The following is a 12,474-nucleotide window of genomic DNA, read 5'->3' as shown; positions in this document are numbered from 1 at the left end:
CAACCCAGCCGGTTGCCAGTTTGCTCCGAGCAGTCTGAGCGGGGAAGACGTGCCTCCGCGTGAAGTGTATTTTTCGACTTCGTGAAACGGCGGAACTTAGCCTTTGCTTGAAGATGACAATGCCCCCACCCACATGTCCTTCATCGTTACCAACTTACTGCCCAACAGCGCACCACCCCAGCCTCACTTACAGTCCTGACTTTGGCTTTGTGAGACTTTTTTTGTGTTCACGTTGACTGAAGAGAGAAAGAGAGAGAGCTGAAAGGAAGTGAGCATTGGAAAGAGACCGTTCATTAAACATCCAAAAGAATGTTACAACGTTCCTCAGAGAGAGACATTCCCGTCTATAGAGGAGTTTCAGGGGCGTGGCAGACACATATATGCAAGTGCATAATTGATTAATGGGGGGAGAAAGAGTATTTTGAATAAATTTAAACTTTTCCACAATTACGTCAATCAATAAATCTATTATTTTCAGGGAATTCGCATTACTTTCATTGTGAACCCTGTGCATAGGAGAGCTGTCCAGAGAGTTAACTCTTTTATCGTGTATTCGCGTGAGAATGGTCGCTGTGTTCAAACGCACACACACACACAGTAGATCAATTCGCCTCGAACGGCAGTGTTCGGAAAGAGACGCGCACCGCTTGTCGTTTGATTTTACTATAGCGAGTCAAAAGTGAGCAATAAAGTTGGAAATTACCGCCAAATGTGAACTCCGTTCCGGTGATTATGTTTTTAAAACTGCTAATTAACATAAATACTTCAAAAGCCGCAGAGGCGTATATCAATTCTACGGCTTCTGTTTGCCTCAAGATGAAAATGCCATTCCCGAAAGACGCCATATTGTTTATTTGGAATTGTATATTTGTTGACGCTGTTGCCATGGGACCAATGACATACAAGTGACAAACGAAAGGCTTTGAATTGAAAGATAGAATAGTTCTTATTCCATGAATGAAACAGAGAAAAACACAATTTTTAGATGTGTTTATAAGCATAATGTAATATCCCTCGATAATTTAAATACGTAAGTGTACAAGGTGCATTTCCTGAAAGGCGCCAAATTGTTTATCTGGAATTCTATAACAGTTACTATTGTAGTCGTTAATTGGCACTATTCTAGGCTCATCTTGTTCTCTTTGCTTTGACGAGATTGTGATGAATTAACGAGAAGACTTGTGCATCAGTTGAGTGTTGTCGTTCGTTTATACTGTGGACGCGCACTAATGCCAATAGATGATGAAGATATGTCCATAGAAGTGCTAACGGAATCTCAAAGCCCCCCTCTTGCCGTGAAACCATCTGCGAAAACTGTAAGTTGACGATTCTTACAAGCAATGGCATTTTTGACGATATCTAGGAACTGTTTAGAATGAGGAGTCACCGAATCACTGTTTCTCCGACTGCGATTCCATTTGAATTACACAAGAAACTGAGAAGAAGAATTTGGGCTGTATTAAACGTTTGAATACTCGCATCTGGAAGAGGTACTTCAAAAACGGAAGATACCAGACGTAATTGGTTGGATCTCAGGCGGAATAGAATATTAAATGCCCATAGGAATTAGAGAAGTTGTGGTTCAGATATTGAGAGATATACTTAAGTTTTGAAATTAACGTTATATATATATTTTTATATTGCATCTATTTTTCCAATGGTGTACATTGTATAGCATATGGGAATATTGTTTCTGGAATCGCATCGTGTATATACAGGGTTTGCGGCGGTTAAATCTAGACAATCACGCGTTTCCTTGAATGTGATTTCCTCCCCGGTATAGCCGGAAGCCTTCCCCTTTGCCTTCTCCAAAACCTTAAACTTGGCCACAATATCGTAAACAGTTGATCTGCTGGGTACCAGAAGAAGAATCGATCTATTTTTCGAAATACTATAACGCCCAGGGTGAACACTTTCGACAACAGCGGCTCTTCGATTGTACTCCACACTTATACGTATATATCTCGGCCATTATAAGGTCATGACTGTTTACTAGATGCCTATAGCTTTCAAGAACGTCAATTGCGATCTCCAGCGGAACTACGATAAGGCGGGAAATTCAAATGGAAATGCCTGGATTTAAGAGCTGCACCCTGCTAACACTTACAAACATAATCGATAAAAATTTTATCTAGGGTCAATGTTGCCATGCATTCACACATTTTAACTATTAAATTAAAGACGAGCATTAATTTTGAAAAGGCTATTTTAACGAGTGATTTGGAAATGCTTTATTTTCCAAAGCACGCCATTTTGTTTATTTGTAATTCTATCTTTGTTGACGTCGTTGCCATGGATACGCAAAGGTCAGTAAACGTAAACAATTAAGAAAATTCTTAAAGTAGAAACGGCTTCTATTTCATTAAGGTCACAATTAAAGCGTATTTTCCATGAAGTTTATAAAAGTGTAACTTCACATATCTCTTGAATTAGATACTTACATCAAGAAAAGTGTCCTTAAAAGATAAATACCGTTTTGTTTACCTGGAACTCTTACGTTTGTTGACACAGTTGGGAGATGGACACAACGGTAAGCAATTATAACCAAATATTTCAAAAAGAAAAGGTTTCTTCTATGGAGGAAACGTCTAATATAATTTCAAATCATGCCAATCCATCATTACCGTATTCTTTCATTTTGTTTAAGAATTGGGGTCATACAGAAGCATGAATGAATGTAAAGAAAACTAAGATGGAGTGAGGGTAATTCAATAAAGAGAAAGGCCAAATTGAGTATTATTGACTTACAGCAGCTGGAACAATTTATGCGTTTGAAAGTAACAGAGGGACATTTGGGAAAAAGGTTGCCGGTGGCATTATGGATATTGAGAATAGGGTTAGAGGCCTTTTAGAATTAAATGCTGAGATTATTCTTGGCCCGGGAAGTGTGTGGTGCGAATTGATGAAGGGTTGGTTCCTGCGGTGGAGGATGGATAGTTTGGGAGTGAAGGCATATCTTCGGATGCTTTTGTTCAGGACAGATTCGGGATAACCTCGTTTGGGGAGGGAACAGTGTGGATTTGAATGGAAACCATCAAGGGAGTCGGGCAAGCCTACCTATGCAAACCTCTGTCTTGGTCTTGCAGGGAAAACACTCCTCTTAAAACAACACCTGAAACCTCTATTGTGGCTCAGATATATCAATGATGTCTTCCTGGGGGATCGAGATGGTGCGGGGGCTAACGTACTGGCTTCCCACTCTGAGGGCGCGGGTTCAAATCCCGGCGGTGTTGAATATTTTTCAGAGGTATCTCGATCCCTACTTGAGGTGCTTTGTGGAGGGCACTTTGAGTGAGTACGCCGTCCGTCGGATGGGACGTTAAGCCGCGGACCCCTTGGCGCCTTTCGTAAAGAGTAGGCTAATGCCGACGCCGGGTTTCTCTCCACCCTTCATCCTTTCCTGTCCTTCCCCTATGGCGCAAATGACCTTAGCTGTCGGTCGCCTCCCCTCAAAAGTACTACTACTGATGTCTTCCTTCTCCGGCCAAATGGTACCGATTCCCAGAAAACGTTCATTTCTGACCACAATGCTTCCTCCTCTGTCTCCTTCAGTTCTACAGTTTCTTCCTCCCACATCACCTTCCTGGATGTAAATGTAACATTAAGAAACCAAACATTTCACACCTCTGTACATATTAAACCCACAAACAAAACAGCAATACTAACACTACAATACTTGCCACCCATATCAAACAAAACACTCCATTCCTTACTCCCTATCCATAGGAGGACAAAGAATTTGCAATGACCCTGATTCCCTTGATAATTTCCTTTCAAGTCTACACTGTTCCCTCCTCAAACGAGGTTATCCCGAATCCCTCCTCAACAAAAGAATGTGAAGATATGCCTACATTATCAAACTTTCCTCCACCGCGGAACCCCACCCTCTCTCAATTTGCACAACATACTTCCCGGGCTTAGAATCTATACGATCAATCCTAAAAGACCTCCACCCTATCCTAAAAAATCATAATGCCACCGCCAACCTTTTTCCCAAATGCCCCTCAGTTACTTTCAAACGCCCCGCCAACCTATCCGATCTCCTCAAATCAACCAATCCACTCTTTAAATCCCCTACCCGTCCCAAAACCACTCCCACGCCATGCAATGAACAATGACACCAGATACAAAATATGCCCTATTTTCAAAACCAAAATCCCATCCCTCTCCCACCCGCTTTTTAACTATCTCCCACCAATTCCCTCCTCTACTTGCACATCTAGCAATTTAGTGTACCTTCTGAAGTGCCAACTCTGCCCTGCCTATTATATTGGGCAGTGCACCACACCCCTCAATATCAGAATCAACAACCACCGAGCTTCATGCAAAAATTCTTCCTTAATTGATATGCTCCCTATCCCCAAACACGCCTCCGAACACAACACTCCCTTTGATAAATGCTATAGTGTATCAATCATAGCATCCCTCCCACCCTCTGATCCTCCTCTGAAACTGAAAACACTAGAGCAATCCTTCATCTGGCTTTTGGAGTCCTGGAATTGGCCAGGAATCAATATTAGGCACTAATTACCCTGCTCTAATTATATTTTCATCCCCCTTCCACCCCCATTACCTTCTACATTTTCCCCACCCTTCTAACGCTGCCCCTCCAAACCCGTCCCTTCGGAATTCCCTCCCAACCTTCCCCTTCCATCCATCGCTCCAGCCCTCGTATTCCCTTCAGTTCTGTCCCTCTCTTCCTTGATAAAGGTGGCAACGACCACCGAAAATTCGAAAAATAGTGAGTCTCTTTTTTTGTGTGTTTCTGTGCTTTTGTCTGTGTCCACTAGTGCTAAGTGTTATACATTATATATATATATATATATATATATATATGACTACACCATTCTTTTCATTTTTACATTGCTTCATATTTCCTTTTAATAATATTATTATTATTCCTGTTATGCAATTGACAAATGGTTAAATGTAAGAAGGGAAGCCTATGGTCTCAAATCCACCCGGGTGAAGACGTCTATCCGTCTATCTGTATTCCCATCATTTGTTCTTTAAAGCAAGATGGAAACAGGGAATTGGAAATCACTAACTCAGCACCAACTGCCTCACTTCGAAAAAGGGATAAATAAGGGACGTCAATGCCTCTACTCTGATATGTTGTACCAGGAGAGGCTGAAAAGTCCTCCCAAATCAGTTTCCTCCTCCCTAATCAATTACCTGGATGTAAACATAACATTAATAGACGGAATTCTTCACACTTCTGTGAATATAAAACCCACTAATAAACAGAAATACTTAGACTATGATAGTTGCCACCCATATCACACCAAACGCTCCATTCCTTATATCCCTGCCCATAAGAGGACACGGAATTTGCAATGACCCCTATTCCCTTGATACATACAAAGAGCAGTCAGGCTTGCAGGTAGGGAAAACTCCGGTGGACATAATAAGACTTGGTTACCTCCCTTTCATAGAATTGCTGTGTCAGGTTTCATAAAAGGTGATTTTTATTGCGGATAAAGTCCAATGTTATTTCAAATGCTTGTCGCTTGCTGCCACATCACACATTCATTCACCCGATTTTTATCTTTACTCCCTCTTAAGGGATGAAAATATTCCAGATCAAAGCGATTGTTTGTCTAAGGTCCTCTGCCCTCCATTCCAACATTTAAATCCAAAATTTAAGCAATCATTCAGCCACTTGTTCATTATATCCCTCTCAATGTGGCAATGGAGACAGGAAGATAAGGAAACATTTGCATTCAAATATATGTCGCACCAATAAGGTATCTCCTAAATATTTATATATATATATATATATATATGTGAGTGTGTATAAAGATATATGTATGTATATATATATGAAATATATATATATATATATATATATATATATATATATATATATATATATATATATATATATATATATATATATATATATATATATATATATATATATATATATACAGGCCTACGGAGATAGTGTTTTGTCTGAAGAACCCAGATTCTATAGTGTTTTAAGGCATTTTCAGAAGGAAGAGAGTCGATTGAAGATGACAACACGAAGCGGAAGGCCTTCATCGTCAAGACCAGATGAAAATGCCGACATAATCCAGGATCTTGTGCGTTCAAATCATAGGTCGACAGTCAGAAGAATCGGGGAAGAGTTGAATTTGACTCACACGCCACCGTTCATCAGATTTTGACCAATGAATTGGGGATGAAATAAAATCTGCGCAAAAATGGTTCCAAGAAACCTCTCGCAAAAGACCAACAGGACCAGTAAAAACATTCCTGTGGCTCTCAGCCCCATTATTCACCTGACTTGAGTCCTTGTGACTTTTCCCTCTTCCCGAAGTTGAGGAATTACCTCAAGGGAACTCATTTTGGTGGGACAGTCGAAAGCATTCAAACGGCTGCAACCGACCAGATGGAGGCTATTCCAGCAGTATCGGAGTTCCAGCACTGCTATGAAGACTGGAAGAGAACCGTTTCCAGCACTGTGTAACTTCAGAAGGAAGTTAGTTTAAGGATGTGACAATATGTAATATTGTAATTCTATTTGAATAAGAAAAAATTAAAAAATAAATCAGTATCATAACTTAATTTACACACATCCTTCTTCAGCTAAATTAACATTTTTTAGTCATTAATACGTAAACTGGTCTATCTGCCTTTTTTCTTATGGTAACAGTCCATTATGAACACAAAATTTGACATTATTATTTTATTATTTATAAGGTATTCTACCGGTCAAGGTAGGTTTTGGATGGACACAACTACCAATTAATATCTCGTGTGACTCCTAACAAAACACAAAATCCAGCAACCTTCTCCACATCAGGTCCCTCTTCATCTCCGAGTACTTTCTTTCTCCCTTCATCCCCTATCCAAGACATCCCTATCTATCCTGTTCCTGCCCTTTCCTCGTCTGCCATTAACATTCTCCCCTCTATTCATCCCACTATATATATCCGATCAATACCCCCTTCATCCACTTTTCCTGCCTCCTCCTAAGTAATATCTCCCAACAAAACACCTCTCTGCGCCTCTCTCCTTACCAAGACCTTCCTCATTTGCTTTCTTTTCTGTCCATTTCACCTTCTCAATTCTTCTCCTAACCCACATTTCAAAAGCCTCCAGTCTACGTCTATCCTCCTGCTTCAATGACCACGTTTCCGCACCGTACATAGCTACACTCCATATCAAAGTTTTTACGAGTCTTTTCTTAACATCCTTACTCAACGTCCCTCTCATCAACTCCCTCCTCCTTGTGAAAGCCTCTTTGCCTTATAGCGCAATTCTTCTCCTTACGTCCCTACTACTTTGACCGTGTTGGTCCAAAACACTACCAAGATACGTAAACTGCTCTACCTGCTCTAGTTTTTGCCCTCCTATTCTAATGTTAAGCTTAGCCTTTTTCTTTCTAGAAAATCGCATAACCTTTGTTTTATTAATATTGATTCTCATCCTATACCTGTCGCACAGAATTTCCAATTCACTCAGCAAAGCTGACTGACCAACTAAAGCTTGGTCATCAGCAAACCTAACTGATATTATACGAATTCCCCGCCCACTTTTATTCCTACCTCCAGTTCTTCCCATGCCTCTTTGATCATTTCCTCTGCATACAGGTTGAATAGTAAAAGTGATAATGGGATACACCCCATGCCTCACACCTCTTCCTAACACCACCCAACCGGACTCCCCGTTCCCCACCCCCACCTGAGCAGTCTGAGAAATGTATAGGTTGTGGATTAGCCTCCTTTCCCTCCAATCTATTCCTATTTTCTGCAGAATACTCACAAGTTTTTCCCAATTCACTCTATCAAACGCTTTTTCGAAATCTACGAAACAGGCAAATACCTCCTGGTTGTGTTCTATATTCCTCTTGATTAATAATCTCATTATTGCAAAGGTATCACACGTACCTCTCCCCTTCCTAAACCCAAACTGGTCATCCCCTAAGTAATCATTTGTCCTACTCTCTATCCTTTTGTTTATGATCCTGAGAACAACTTTAGCTGCGTGGGATATCAAACTTATTGTCCTGTAGTCCTCACAAGATATAGCCTTTACCTTTTTCGGAGTCGGAACTAAAACTGATCTCACAAAGTCTTCCGGCCAGATTCCTTCCTCATAAATGCTACGGATCAGCCCATATAGCCTTTTGCTCCTACATTTTCCTAACCATTTCAATAGTTCCACAGGAATGTTATCCACCCCCACGGCCTTATTTAGCTTCATCTTCCTTTACGCCCTTTCTTTCTTACCGTCGAGTATGCCTGGACCTAAGCTATCTTCCTCTACGTCATTTTCCTATCATAACCATTTCTATGTCTATCCTTGTTGGACTGATCTTCACTATACAGTTCTTCTATATATTCCTTCCATCTCTCTTGGATCTTTTCTGTGTCAACTATTATCTAACCCGCCTTATCTCCAACTGTTAGTGCCACTAATATAAAAGATGTAACTCTTCTTACATATCCTAATCATTATGTACTGTAGTCATAAAATATATTATTAATAAGATGAAGTGTTATGAAATTAACACAATAAATAGAAATAAATGCAAAGAATACCCATGCACTAGGTTTTTATACGTACTATAGGTGTTAATATATTTATGTTAGAGTGAAATACTTACTGTTCCTACAAATTATTTGGGTAAAAAAAGGCAGGTGAACTCTATTCAGAGGAAATGGCACAGTTAGTTAACCAGTCAATGACGTAACTGCAGCTTAGACTGATTTAAACATGGAAAGACAAGGTAGTAAACTGGTTTAGTTAGTCTGACATGTTTAACACTCGTAAGATAAGTCCGGCAATTAATAAGGTTTTTACGAAAAATTAGAGCAAAGTATTGAAACTATAGAATCAAGTATTTTACCAGTTAAAGCTGCTCTAAAGAACTTATGGTAAATATATAAACATCAGAACATTTTATTGCCACCTACTAGTAATACAAACTTAACTCGTAAACTACTATTAATAAATAAATCTCGCATTAACTTCCGGAATTTTCCAGCGATTATCTTTTCATCACCTATATGTCTAAAATTAAAAGTTTTACTAGCTCAGAAATAATCTCTTTTAGGTTTTAAGCCATTTAATGCTTGATAATCGAGGCTTGTTTATTTTACAACAAAACCGTGGCAACAACGTAGCAACCACATCTTGAACAACTATAACAAATTCGAAAACTTATATAGAGCACACAACCGTCCTCATTCACTAATATGAAGCTTCAATTTTCGATGTCAATCAACGGCGAATGTTTTCACGGTACATTGGATAAAGGTATAACAATGAGAAAGATGACAGTACTAGAAGAAAAAATGTTTGGTTCTCGATGGACCAAAACACAGTAAAAAGCAGTACTTTCCCTTCAGGAATTCTCTTCAGTGTAGCACTTCACTTTAGAGCATCACAGAGCACTTAAAAATGTTTCCCAATATCTGGCAATTGATATTGTCGAAGAAAAGTCTAATGCACGCATATCACAAACTTACAATGAAGGTATTCTACAGAGATTTTCTTATTTGTGAATTAATCCTCTTCCTCGTACGGCGTCAACGATGGTTCAATCAAACCAAGGAAGAGAAGTTTTACTTCCCTGACTTCCAATGGCCACATACGTTCGAACACTGGATTCCCAGACAAATTGGTCATCTTAACGGCTTCAACAGCAGGAACTTGGCCATCTTGCTTAATTTTCCCAATCGCTGAACAGTAAACGCCTAGAAATGTATTAAAATAAGCAAATATTATATGGGCACAGTAAATTCCGTTAAACCACTCTCTTGACCCTACAAACCTGGAGTCAACCACGGTAATTCTGAATTTCCAATGTAATTAATCACCACAGTCCCTGTTTCATCCTTGAGCTTCAATGATATTTTATCTGATGTCTTGAAAATATGAACTATCCTTCCTTGCAGCCACACATAATTCATTCGTAAAACTTTCAATCGGCCGCGGCCATCGTTTAACTTCAGCGTACGAGTATCCGTTAATTCAACTTGACGACTTTGCAAAACATCACCAACGGCCAACTTATAAGGAACATTTTCGAACATTATTAATGAAACCAGTGACACATTTCATCTGCCATCAACCCGGATACACCCGCCAACATAATATTTGAATTATCGATTATCTTCTGTTGTCACGATACCATTTCATTCGATCCCCACATATTATTTATCTTGGCATTTAAAAGAATTTGGAGCGTTCGTATCGGCCAATAATGTGCACGAAGATGTTTTGATTTACGAAGCATTTGTCTGCACACCGGGAAATGACACATTAGAGTTTAGGGGAGACAATTGCAATTTATTCTTTGAAAGAACTCAAGGGATATCTCGCAATTTTACAATCACTTGTCATCTGCATAGCAACGAGGGAAACTCAAATCAACAACATAATGGGCGTGGCGTCTCTATCAATAAAATATTTTTATTTTAATCATCCTCACCCTCATTATTCCCTCTTTTCCCATGGAAGAGGGTAAATTTTGATCTTCGCTGCCAATTCTTGTTCCAAGTGTGATTATCTCTCATCAACGCGCTCTGATTCCAGGGAATTTGAAAGTAAATATTTGTTGACAAAATATTAGTCAATTCAGTAAATATTTGTTGACACTCTAATATATCCTTACGATTTGTCCCTAAAAGCAATTTTATAAATAGCTGAAGTGTCTTGCCAATGTAAAACTTTTGCCGGAATATAAGTACTGCTGGGTTCTTCATATTATTTCTTCGCAATTAGAACGATGTGTACATATATGTATTTTACATAAATTAAAGATTCGGGCGTGATATTTCGAAACCGTTCCAAAATAAAAAAGGCAAAGGCTATTACCATTTTCTACTCAGTAAAGATTTATTTCCGACTAGTTACGATGCACTACATCATTTTGAAGACTTGAAATTGATTTTGTGCATCGAAACTAGTCGGAAATAAATATTTTATTAAGTGGAAAATTGAAAAAGCCTTCGTATATGTTTTTATGTCTAGCCCTTCCAACAACCCATAACCCACCCAACCCATTTCATGTTAAGTACGCGAAAGACTGATGGTTTCTTAAATCCTGCCGTACACCTACACAGTTTCACATAAGCCGCCACAAGAACATGCAGTGAGGAGTTCGGGCATACATGTAGAAATATGAATTCTTGATCAGTAATATATTTATCGTTAATATTAGCTTGAATACATTTGAGATCATGTACAATTCTCTTGCAGATTCATACACGTACATCATGCCTTAATGTTTGCGCCAAAAGGTTCAATTTTCCTGTATATATTTTACATATTTTTTTAAAAACAGATCGCGTGTTAATTTTGAAATATATGGAAGGTTGAACACGATTTTTTCACACTAAAACACGACTTGCATAATATAAAAAAAAACTCACGTTACTAAAATTTCAGCTCTTGTTGGATCTTCCGTTTACAATTGCTCTCAGACGGACGCCATTTCGGAATTAAACGCGATAAACAAGAATGTATCCCGTTTCCAGGGGCGTATTTACCAGTACGCCAACTACGCCATGGCGTTAGGTGGCAGCTCGCAGGGGGGACGGCACAAGTCCCGGAATTTTTATTTCATCAGTTTTCTCAATTTTTTTAATGCGAACATATTGATTCAAAATCCCGCGCGTTTTCTTTTTTAGAAAAAAGGTTCCACCATAGGCGCCCTGGAGCGCGAATTCTGTGTTTACATTAGTCATTGTCTTGCGAATGATCACGCTATTAAAAAATTGTAAATTTATAATCAGTCAAAGTATTCATTGATGGAATTCTAGTCTTGTGTTCTAGTCTTGAACATTAAGTACCTCAAAATAAATATTATACATGTTTCAAAATGAATTATTCTAGCGTTTCCTCTCTAAAGTGTATATTTTGTATAAGTACTTGAAAAAGAATAAATGGATACATTCTTTTTATTAACCTGAAAATGTAGAAAATTAATTTCTTAAGGGGGCGGCAGACATTGGCTATATCGTAGGGCGGCAAATGGGGTTAATACGCCCCTGCCCGTTTCGTGAAAAATTGTTATAAATGTCCGCGAAGCGCATCATTTTTGTATAGCTTACGTAAACGTAAGCTACATCCACGCGGCTACATCTACAGCTATGCATTACCCTGCAAGACGTCGCAAGGACGTGTGGCAGAGGGTGTTAAAGTCATCAGCCACACTTTTTATTCATAGTTTTATTTCGATGCACTGAATGGACTGAAGAAACAAAGAGATTATGCAGACCAGTACGCTAGACCGAAATTATCCTGAAAATATAATCCTGTGTTGTCCAATCATGCTGGGACAGTTGCTGGGTATTTTTATTTCTCATGAATATGATCATCTATTAACTTGCAGTCAATTATGCCATACATTTTTATATCTCACTTATTTGCGCATTAGTATCTACCGATTTAATCGGTCAAAATATCTACCCAGCACGAGCAGCGCAATATTTTTGATGGCCACTCTAGCGATATGAA

The sequence above is a fragment of the Hetaerina americana genome, unplaced genomic scaffold (assembly GCF_022747635.1).
Source record: "Hetaerina americana unplaced genomic scaffold, ioHetAmer1.1.p SCAF_135, whole genome shotgun sequence".
Classification (NCBI taxonomy): Eukaryota; Metazoa; Arthropoda; class Insecta; order Odonata; family Calopterygidae; genus Hetaerina; species Hetaerina americana.
The sequence above is the reverse complement of the archived record's forward strand: the minus strand, read 5'-3'. Positions refer to the sequence as shown.